Consider the following 12,289-nt stretch of genomic DNA (forward strand, 5'->3'; position numbering starts at 1 on the left):
CCAGCTTCATCCGTGTCCCTACAAAGGACACGAACTCATCCATTTTTATGGCTGCATAGTAGTCCACGGTGCATACGTGCCACATTTTCTTAATCCAGTCTATCACTGATGGACATTTGGGTTGGTTTCAAGTCTTTGCTATTGTGAATAGTGCCACAATAAGCATACGTGTGCATGTGTCTTTATAGCAGCATGACTTATAACCTTTGGGTATATACCCATGAATGGGATGGCTGGGTCAAATGGTATTTCTGGTTTTAGATCCTTGAGGAATCTCCACACTGTCTTCCCCAATGGTTGAACTAATTTACAGTCCCACCAACAGTGTAAAAGTGTTCCTATTTCTCCACATCCTCTCCAGCACCTGTTGTTTCCTGACTTTTTAATGATTGCCATTCTAAATGGTGTGAGATGGTATCTCATTGTGTTTTTGATTTGCATTTCTCTAACGGCCAGTGATGATGAGCATTTTTTCATGTTTCTGTTGGCTGCATAAATGTCTTCTTTTGAGAAATGTCTGTTCATATCCTTTGCCCACTTTTTGATGGAGTTGTTTGACTTTTTGTTGTAAATTTGTTTAAGTTCTTTGTAGATTCTGGATATTAGCACTTTGTCAGATGGGTAGATTGCAGATTTCTTCTCCTATTCTGTAGGTTGCCTGTTCAAGCTGATGTTGGTTTCTTTTGCTGTGCAGAAGCTCTTTAGTTTAATTAGATCCCATTTGTCTATTTTGGCTTTTTGTTGCTATTGCTTTTGGTGTTTTAGTCATGAAGTCCTTGCTCATGCCTATGTCCTGAATGGTATTGACTAGGTTATCTTCTAGGGTTTTTATGGTTTTAGGTCTAACATTTAAGTCTTTAATCCATCTTGAATTAATTTTTGTATAAGGTGTAAGGAAGAGATCCAGTTTCAGCTTTCTACATATGGCTAGCCAGTTTTCCCAGCACCATTTATTAAATAGGGAATCCTTTCCCCATTACTTGTTTTTGTCAGGGTTGTCAAAGATCAGATGGTTGTAGATGTGTGGTATTGTTTCTGAGGGCTCTGTTCTGTTCCATTGGACTTTATCTCTGTTTTGGTACCAGTACCATGCTGTTTTGGTTACGATAGCCTTGTAGTATAGTTTGAAGTCAGGTAGCATGACGCCTACAGCTTTGTTCTTTTGGCTTAGGATTGTCTTGGCAATGTGGGCTCTGTTTTTGGTTCCATATGAACTTTAGTTTTTTCCAATTCTGTGAAGAAAGTCATTGGTAGCTTGATGGGGATGGCATTGAATCTATAAATTATCTTGGGCAGTATGGCCATTTTCACAATTTTGATTCTTCCTCGCCATGAGCATGAAATGTTCTTGCGTTTGTTTGTGTCCTCTTTTATTTCGCTGAGCAGTGGTTTGTAGTTCTCGTTGAAGAGGTCCTTCACATCCCTTGTAAGTTGGATTCCTAAGTATTTTATTCTCTTTGAAGCAATTGTGAATGGGAGTTCACTCATGATTTGGCTCTCTGTTTGTCTGTTATTGGTATATAGGAATGCTTGTGATTTTTGCACATTGATTTTGTATACTGAGACTTTGCTGAAGTTGCTTATCAGCTTAAGGAGATTTTGGGCTGAGACGATGGGATTTTCTAAATATACAATCATGTCATCTGCAAACAGGGACAATTTGACTTCTTCTTTTCCTAATTGAATACCCTTTATTTCTTTCTCCTGCCTGATTGCCCTGGCCAGAACTTCTAACACTATGTTGAATAGGAGTGCTGAGAGAGGGCATCCCTGTCTTGCGCCGGTTTTCAAAGGGAATGCTTCCAGTTTTTGCCCATTCAGTATAATATTGGCTGTGGGTTTGTCATATATAGCTCTCATTATTTTGAGATATGTCCCATCAATACCTAGTTTATTGAGAGTTCTTAGCATGAAGGGCTGTTGAATTTTTTGAGGGCCTTTACTGCATCTATTGAGATAATCATGTGGCTTTTGTCTTTGGTTCTGTTTATATGATGGATTATGTTTATTGATTTGCATATGTTGAACCAGCCTTGCATTCCAGGCATGAAGCCAACTTGATTGTGGTGGATAAACTTTTGATGTGTTGCTGGATTCAGTTTGCCAGTATTTTATTAAGGATTTTTGCATCGATGTTCATCAGGGATATTGGTCGACAATTCTCTTTTTTTGTTGTGTCTCTGCCAGGCTTTGGTATCAGGATGATGCTGGCCTCATAAAATGAGTTAGGGAGGAGTCCTTCTTTTTCTATTAATTGGAATAGTTTCAGAAGGAACGGTACCTGTTCCTTTTTGTACCTCTGGTAGAATTAGGCTGTGAATACATCTGGTCCTGGACTTTTTTTGTTGATAGGCTATGAATTACTGACTCAATTTCAGACCTTGTTATTGGTCTGTTCAGGGATTTGACTTCTTCCTGGTTTAGACTTGGGAGGGTGTGTCCAGGAATTTATCCATTTCTTCTAGGTTTTCTAGTTTATTTGCATAGAGGCATTTATAGTTTTCTCTGATGGTAGTTTGTATTTCTGTGGGATCAGTGGTGATACCCCCTTTATCATTTTTAATTGCATCTATTTGATTCTTCTCTCTTTTCTTCTTTATTATTCTGGCTAGCAGTCTATCTATTTTGTTGATCTTTTCAAAAAACCAGCTCTTGGATTCATTGATTTTTTTGAAGGTTTTTTCATGTCTCTATGTCCTTCAGTTCTGCTCTGATCTTAGTCATTTCTTGCCTTCTGCTAGCTTTTGAATGTGTTTGCTCTTGCTTCTCTAGTTCTTTTAATTGTGATGCTAGGGTGTTGATTTTATATCTTTTCTGCTTTCTCTTGTGGGCATTTAATGCTATAAATTTCCCTCTACACACTGCTTTAAATGTGTCCCAGAGATTGTGGTATGTTGTTTCTTTATTCTCATTGGTTTCAAAGAATATCTTTATTTCTGCCTTCATTTTGTTATGTACCCAGTAGTCATTCAGGAGAAGGTTGTTCAGTTTCCATGTAGCTGTGCGATTTTGAGTGAGTTTCTTAATCCTGAGTTCTAGTTTGATTGCACTGTGGTCTGAGGGACAGTTTGTTAAAATTTCTGTTCTTTACATTTTCTGAGGAGTGCTTTAATTGCAACTATGTGGTCAACTTTGGAATATGTTTTATGTGGTTCTGAGAAGAATGTATATTCTGTTGATTTGGGGTAGAGAGTTCTGTAGATGTCTATTAGGTCTGTTTGGTGCTGAGCTGTGTTCAAGTCTTTGATATCCTTGTTAACTTTCTGTCTCATTGATCTGTCTAATGTCAACAGTGGGATGTTAAAGTCTCCTGTCATTGTGTGGGGGTCTAAATCTCTTTGTAGGTCTCTAAGGACCTACTTTATGAATCTGGATGTGCCTGTATTGGGTGCATATATATTTAGGGTAGTTAGCTCTTCTTGTTGAATTGATCCCTTTAACATTATGTAATGGCCTTCTTTGTCTCTTTTGATCTTTGTTGGCTTAAAGTCTGTTTTATCAGAGACTAGGATTGCAACTCCTGCTTTTTTAGTTTTCTATTAGCTTGGTAGATCTTCCTCTATCCCTTTATTTTGAGCCTATTTGTGTCTCTACAGGTGAGATGGGTTTCCTGAATACAGCACACTGATGGGTCTTGACTGTTTATCCAATTTGCCCGTCTGTGTCTTTGAATTGGGGCATTTAGCCCATTTACATTTAAGGTTAATATTGTTATGCATGAATTTGATCCTGTCATTATGATGTCAGTTGGTTATTTTGCTCATTAGTTGATGCAGTTTCTTCCTAGCATTGATGATCTTTACAACTTGGCATGTTTTTGCAGTGGCTGGTACCAGTTGATCCTTTGCATGTTTAGTGCATCCTTCATGAGCTCTTGTAAGGCAGGCCTGATGGTGACAAAATCTTTCAGCATTTGCTTGTCTGTGAAGGCTTTTATTTGTCCTTCACTTATGAAGCTTAGTTTGGCTGGATATGTAATTCTGGTTTGAAAGTTGTTTCTTTAAGAATGTTGAATATTGGCCCCCACTCTCTTCTGGCTTATAGAGTTTCTTCTGAGAGATCTGCTGTTAAGTCTGTAGGGCTTCCCTTTGTGGGTAACCCGACCTTTCTCTCTAGAGGGCTGCCCTTAACATTTCTTCCTTAATTTCAACCATGGTGAATCTGACAATTGTATGTCTTGGGGTTACTCTTCTCAAGGAGTATCTTTGTGGCATTCTCTGTATTTCCTGAATTTGAATGTTGGCCTGCCATGCTAGGTTGGGGAATTTCTCCTGGATAATATCCTGAAGAGTGTTTTCCAACTTGGTTCCATTCTCCCTGTCACTTTGAGGTACACCAATCAAACATAGATTTGGTCTTTTCACGTAGTCCCATATTTCTTGGAGGGTTTGTTATTTCTTTTTACTCTTTTTTTCCCCTCAACTTCTATTTTGCTTCATTTCATTCATTTGATCTTCAATCACTGATATCCTTTCTTCCACTTGATCGAATTCACTACTGAAGTTTGTGCATGCATCACGTAGTTCTCATGCCACGGTTTTCAGCTTCATCAGGTCATTTAACGTCTTCTCTATGCTGTTTATTCTAGTTAGCCATTCATCTAATCTTTTCTCAAGGTTTTTAGCTTCCTTACGACAGGTTTGAACATCCTCCTTTAGCTCTGAGAAATTAGTTATTACTGATCTTTTGAAGCCTACTTCTGCCAACTAGTCAAAGTCATTCTCCATCCAGATTTGTTCCATTGCTGGGGAAGAGCTGTGATCCTTTGGAGAGAAGAAGCACTCTGATTTTAGAATTTTCAGCTTTTCTGCTCTGGTTTCTGCCCATCGTTGTGGTTTTATCTACCTTTGGTCTTTGATGATGGTGACTTACAGATGGGGTTTTGATGTGGATGTCCTTTTTGTTGATGTTATTCCTTTCTGTTTGTTAGTTTTCCTTTTAACAGTCAGCTCCCTCAGCTGCAGGTCTGTTGGAGTTTGCTGGAGGTCCCCTCCAGACCCTGTTTGCCTGGGTGCCACCAGTGGAGGCCACAGAACAGCAAATATTGCAGAACAGCAAATGTTGCTGCCTTATTCTTCCTCTGGAAGCTTCGTCTCAGAGGGCCACCTGGCTGTATGAGGTGTCAGTCTGCCCCTACTGGGTGGTGTCTCCCAGTTAGGCTACTCGGGGGTCAGGGACCCACTTGAGGAGGCAGTCTGTCCGTTCTCAGATCTCAAACTCTGTGCTGGGAGAACCACTGCTCTCTTCAAAGCTGTCAGACAGGGACGTTTAAGTCTGCAGAAGTTTCTGCTGCCTTTTCTTCAGCTATGTCCTGCCTCCAGAGGTGGAGTCTACAGAGGCAGGCAGGCAGGCAGGCCTCATTGAGCTGCAATGGGCTGCAACCAGTTCGAGCTTCCAGGCCGCTTTGTTTACCTAGTCAAGCTTTAGCAATGGCAACACCCCTTCCCCAGCCTCGCTGCTGCCTCACAGTTGGATCTCAGACTGCTGTGCTAGCACTGAGCAAGGCTCTGTGGGTGTGGGACCTGGTGAGCCAGGTGTGGGATATAATCTCCTGGTGTGCCATTTGTTGCGGCTGTTGGAAAAGCGCAGTATTAGGGTGGGAGTGTCCCAGTTTTCCCGGTACCATCTGTCATGGCTTCCTTTGGCTAGGAAAGGGAATTCCCTTACCCCTTGTACTTCCCAGGTGAGGTGATGCCATGCCCTGCTTTGGTTCACACTCTGTGGGGTGCACTCACTGTCCAACAAGTTGCAATGAGATGAACCTGGTACCTCAGTTGGAAATGCAGATACTGCCCATCTTCTCCGTCCCTCACACTGGGAGCTGTAGACTGCAGCTCTTCCTATTCGGCCATCTTGGAACCAAAAATCAAATACTTATAGCTCTAAAGTTGATGTGTGTATACACTCTGAAGGCTCAATAATATTGTTATTAGGATTTGGGCGAAGGACTTGAGAACTGTATGGAGAGGTGTTTTATTTTGAAACTTTCTGTACAAATACCTCTTGTATGGGAACAAATTGACTTGCTTAATATAGATTGATGTGTTAGAAGCATTAGAGTGTTTAGATGATATTTCATGTTTCTTGTTAGGAAAAATGGCAACCAGAAAAATAGAAAACTTTGAAAAACTGTCTCAACATTAAAAAGATTTCAATAGGAAGTCAAATTGACCTTACCACAGGTACTGGATGCCATGTAAAGTGTTACAGCTTGCTCACTTTACAACTATCTATAACAACTAAAATAAAATTAAACAGGGAATTAGGAAAATGCCATCAGACATAAAGGAAGTAATAACTGGAAGGTATTCATACTTGCCCCTAGGCTTATTATATCTAATAGACATAAAATTTCACTTGAAAGTGCTCTAATACACCTGAGGTACCTTTTGTTGGGTAATTGAAATGAATCTCAGACTGGCTGGTAAGACATTTAGCAGCTGTTTCTGTTTATCTTTGAGTTTCTGAATGAGTTTAGAGTCATTTTAATATTTTCGTTGGAAGATCAATTCTGGGCATGTTGAACTAAAATGGTTATTTTAATGTCATCTAGGCTAAATACTGAAGGAAAAAGTTCCATAGGAACAACTCCAGATATTTTCTTCTGTATCTAGGGGTATGTGATGCACCATAAAAAGGCTCTGTCACATTTTAGATATGAAATGCAACTACCCTTTGACTGACTTTGCAAGCTCAGAAGTAAGGAGTGGTCTCTAATACAACTGTTTCATAAAAGCAATGAGAAGGCATATAAAATATTTTAGAATCATCCTTGGCATAAAAAAGAATTTCTAATGAGCACATTTTATGAGGCTGAATTTATTTCTAACAAAACGATGTGTACAAAGCATTGTCATGATAGTTTATAGAGAGATGGCTTAAGGGAAAAAGTGTAAACTCCTAAAATGAGATTGAGTTGTACCCTTCCAGGGAGGCAAATGAACTACTTTAGGAATATAAATTAAACACCCTAGTGGGTTTTGGATTTTCAGAAAACTATGGAGAAAGTGAAAATGCTTATTAATTAATACTGCGGTACTTTGACAGTGTTTGTCTTGGGAACCAAGAGTTTGGCAAGTTAGCAAGTGTAGAGTCTGGGGGCCAATGACCCAGCTTAGGAACAAGGGTCCGGAAACAACCCTCTTTCTTTAGGATGCCAGTGTGTCAGGATTTTGTGGTTTCTCCTACAAATCTGTGAGTTGTGTAACATATGGAACATTCACTGCAAACAGTGCTTTGATGATGGCTGGATGAGAGAGACTCAAGGTTGGAGGTGTAAGGGGTGAGGAAAAGAAGCTACCCTGGGGTCTAGACCTGTAGCAGGGATGCCATGCAGGAAAACACTATTCAACAAATGACTTATTCTCTTTGCTCAGGGGTTTCCTAGTGGACCAAAGTCCATCCTTTAGCTTGGAAGTTTTGGCCTAATACCTTGGATTTGTTTCCAGAGTTTGTATTTTAAAAATTGTGAGATTCATGTAAATATATATCAACACATTAATGCAGATATAGATGTATTTTAAAAGGTTTTTCTTACCATCCAAACTAAATTTCTTCCATTAAGAAGATCTTAAAAATCAGGGGCCTTCAGGGGCCAACACAGAATGCATATTGAGCCAGGTATTGGGTTCAATATGTGAGAAATGGGGGCCAGGAAATAGCACAGCCCATTCTACCCTCTTCCGTTTTGACATATAAATGCCAAGTCAATTATGTGGTCAGTTATAACTGTTCTTTATTATGAGGATCCTGCCTTGGAATATAGGCTGATTTAAATGATCATGTTTGTTTATGCATAATCTTTCTTGGCACTCAATTTCATAAGGTAGAGACCTTGTCATTCCTGCAGATTATAATGTTATATTATCTTCAATAACAATGTACTTTTCACATAATAGGCTTTCAACAAATATTTGTTGGATTCATGAGGACATCTATGAATATTGTCTGCATATGAAACTTTTAATTTTGTCTTATAAATATGTTCACATATACTATATATGTTTTATATATAAATTATTCAACATAAATAAAAACATTTGTATTTCCTTCATTTTAATTTTTGCACAGTTATTCTATGTACTTTGCCCTTTTTTCATTTACCAATAGGCTTGGATATTATTCCATACTATTAAAAATAAAGTTGCATTATTTTTAAAGACTATACTGTAATCTGTAGCATAAGTAGATAATAATTAATTCAATCAGTCCCTTAGTGATAAATCTTTAGGGTTTTCCATTTTTTTTCCATCCATAAGAACAATATTGAGATACATGTGTTGTATCTGTGTCATTTCACACAGGTGTGAGTTTGTGTTTTGGTTATGTGAATAGATATAAAATTGTTGAGCCAACACATATACACATTTTACATCTGGAGGCATATTTTCTAATTGTTCCACATAAGAGGTTGTACCACTTTTAACTACAGTGACTGACTGTATTTTCAGAGTGTCTGTTTCTGTAAACCAACACATTGCTATTAAAGTTCTTGATTGTTGCAAATATAAGTGAAAAATCTATCCTAATATTAATTTTCATTTTTCTTATAATTGAGAAACAATAACTTTCAATGGATGAGTTATTTGTATTTTCATTTCTGTGAACTGTCACAATATGTTAACTTTTAAAAATACTGCTTAATCTTATTGACTTGTGAGAGATCTTTATGTATGAAGGGTATTAGGTGCAAATAATTTTTCCCAGATTGTCATTAGACTTTTATTTCCACATAAAATTTTTTGTGTAAATGAATTAACCTTTTTGTTGATTGCTTCTAGTTTTTTTTTTTTTTTTAATCACACATAGGAGACTATCTCTATTCTAATTATTGTGTAATTTTTATAATTTTTTTGTCATTTGAATGCTTAAAATGATTTATCTTCTTAGGATCTTCATATTTTTTGTATGAAGTGTGGGATTACATTTTTTTTTCTTCAAAATGGGTAATTGTTCCGTACTATCACTGAGGAAACTATTGTCTCCTTCTTGATTTGAAATGTTAATTTTATCTTATATTAACTTCACATTTTTATCTGGGTCTATTTAACTTTTGTGCTATAGATATGTGTTTATTCAGGCTAATTTTATTATGTATTATATTATCTGTTATGATTAGCCCCTTATCATTTTTTCTCCAAAATTTTCTTATTATTCTAATTTCTTCTTATGAACTAGAAGCACTTAGCTTAGCTAAAAAAAGTTATTACCATTTTTACTGAGACTGCCTTAAATTTATGAGTATACTCAGGGAGAATCTTCTTTATAAATTTTTCTTTTCAAGTCTTTTTTTGGGTCCTTTAGTAGATTATAACATTTTTTGATAGAGTTTTGCACATTTTTAAAATTTATTCTTAGTTTTTGTTTTGCTGTTGTAAATTGTGTTTTTCTTTTTATCCTTTGTGTGGTTTCTTTTTATAAAGGCTATTGTTTTCCATGTATTTACAAATAAACACACACACACACACACACACACACACACTCATGCACATTTTACCCAGGCAACTTACTGGATTTCTTATTGTTTATAGTCATTTTTCAGTTGATTTCACTGCATTATTTAGGCAGGTCATATTACTTAATAGAAAATTTCTCCCCTGCTTTCTAATTTTTATATCGTATTTTTATCTCTTATCTAACTGCATTGCCTACTACCTTCAGAATAATATAACATTAAATAATAATTTAATGGAAAATTCCTAGAGTTTTCTCATTAAGAAAATAGCTTCTGAGTTGAAATATATCCATTATACAAACACAGATATTTATATTTTAATCATGCTAAATACAGTAGTCCGTCTTTATTCACGACTTCTCTTTCCATGGTTTCAGTTACCTGTGGTCAAGCACAGTGCAACAATATTATTAGAAAATTCTAGAAATAATTCACACGTTTTAAATTGTGTGCTGCTCTGAGTATTGTGATGAACTCTCACATCCTCCTGCTCCATTTTGCATGGGACATGGGTCATTCCTCTGCCCAGCATCTCCATGTGGGCTACACTGTATGCCTGTAGTCACTTGATAGCCTTGATTATAAGATCAACTGTGACATTACTGCAGTGCTTGTGTTTAAGTAACTCGTATTTTGATTAGTAATGGCCCCCAAATGCAAGAGTGATGACTCTGGCAACTGAAATGTACCAGAGAAGCTGTAAAGTGCTTCCTTTAAGTGAAAGGGTGACAGTTTTTGACTTAATAAGGAAAGAAAAAAATCATATGCTGAGGTGCTAAGATCTATCCTAAGAACAAATCTACCCATGAAATTGTGCAGGAGGAAAAAGAAATTCATGCTAGTTTTACTGTCACATCTCAAACTGCAAAAGTTATTGCTATAGTGCATATTAAGTGCTTAGTGAGGATAGCAAAGGCATTAAATTTGTGGGTGGAGGACCAGAACAGAAACATGTTCCAAGCGACAGCAATCAGGCTTGGTACTATCCATGGTTTCAGGCATCTGGGGTCTTGGAATGTATTCACATGGATAAGGGGGAACTACTGTATTAAGTATTTTGCAAAAGTAGTTTGCAAATGTTTTCAAATGCTTTTATGTTATCTATAGAGGTAATGATAACCTTTAAAATTTACTATTAAGGTGACTTTGTTAATACATATTCCAATATTGAAACATGCCTGTGAAAGCTCAACTTAATTTGGTGTATAGTCTTTAAATAGCTAGTCTATCGTGTAATATTTACGATTAGCATTTTTCAATGTGAGTATTTATAAATAAAATATACCTTCACTTTCTATTTTTTTGTGCTACCCTGGTGAAGCTTTGTTAAAAATATTGTGGTATTTTATATTCAATTTGAAGAATTTCTTTCTTTTCTGATTTTAGAAAAAAATTTTTTTTTAAAAACATTATAGTATGTGTTCCTTAAAGGTTTGGAAAAAACTAATGCGGTTTGGTGATTTATTTTTTTTGGAGAAGATATATTGTTGATGATTTTTTCTTTCTTCTATGGTCATTGGTGAGTGTGGTTGACAGAATTTCCAGATGGTCCCCAAAATTCCCACTGGAGTATACATGCCCTTGTATCACCTCCTTCCTTTAGTATAGGAAGGATTGTGAATATGATGGATTTCAAACCTGTGACTAGATGACATTCTGTGAAGTTAGTGAAGAGGTTTTGCAGATGTAGTTATGGTTCTAATTTAGTTGCTGTTGAGTTATCAAAAGGGAAATTTTCCTGGATAGGTCTGGCCTAACTACTGAGTCTTAAAATGGAACTGGGCCCTTCCTCAAGGAAGATATTTGGATATTCTGAAATGTGAGAGAAATTCTGCTGACCTTGAAGAAGTACGTTGCAATGCTGTGAGATGGCCCTGGAGGGGGCCACGTGGCAAGGACCTGAGAGTGGCTGCTAGGAGCTGAAAGTGATCTCCAGATGACAGCCAGCAAGACAATGGGGGCTTAGTTCCACAACCACAAAGAAATGGATTCTGCCAACAACCACAGCCAACTTGGAAGGAGAGGTTTCTCCAGTTGAGCTTCCAGGCAAGGACAGAGTTGGCTGAACATTTGATGTCCACCTCAGCAGAGAACTCTGCTAACACATGTTGGAGTTCTGACCAGAGGACTGTGGGATTATTTTGTGTTGTTTGAAGCCACTAAGTTTGTGATCATTTGTTATACATCAATAGAAAAAGAATACAGTCAGTTTAGGTGTTTTCTTTTTGAGGGTCAATTTTGCCATTTATATTTTCTTAGAAATCATCTGTTTCACCAATAATCTTAATTTGCATAGAATTGAGCAAAGTAATCTTATTTAAATTTTCCTGAAGTTTTAATTTTTTTCCCCATTATCATTTTTGGGTATTTGTGTGTGTGTGTTTTTAGTGGCCACTTAACCATTTCTAATGAATTTATCTGTCTCTATATCTACCTATATCTCTTATTTATTATTTCCTTTTGGCTGTGTAAACTAAAAATAAAATCTGCTTCTCCTTTGTGCCATACTCATCCAGAGGAAGTTCTGGCCACCAGCAACCTCATCTGTTGCTATTGTTTCAGGCAAGGGATTGCTGATCCCCCACTTAGTGGGATGCACCAGTTACTTTGGACAATTACTGGGCTCAAGTGCAAAAAAAAAAAAAAAAAAAACTTCAAGTGAGATTGGTAGTTGTGGCCATTTCATCTTTCCATGGCCCTGTTTTGCCATCTTTGAATTTACCTTTACTGCATATGATATCCTTCCTTATAGGTCGTGGTTGGGGGTAAGATTCCAGTAGTTTTGTTAAGGATAAATTTAGGTTTTTTGTTTCTGTTTCTTGCTCTCCTTTTTGT

The 12,289-nt window shown here is 37.0% G+C and overlaps 1 protein-coding gene across 1 annotated transcript in view; it reads right to left on the reverse strand.

Moving 5' to 3' along the window:
* The window catches only part of GALNTL6 (polypeptide N-acetylgalactosaminyltransferase like 6), a 1,222,618-nt gene that overhangs the window by 125,620 nt on the left and 1,084,709 nt on the right, over nucleotides 1–12,289 (reverse strand). The window lies entirely within an intron of this gene.

This window comes from Piliocolobus tephrosceles, chromosome 3 (assembly GCF_002776525.5).
Source record: "Piliocolobus tephrosceles isolate RC106 chromosome 3, ASM277652v3, whole genome shotgun sequence".
Classification (NCBI taxonomy): domain Eukaryota; kingdom Metazoa; phylum Chordata; class Mammalia; order Primates; family Cercopithecidae; genus Piliocolobus; species Piliocolobus tephrosceles.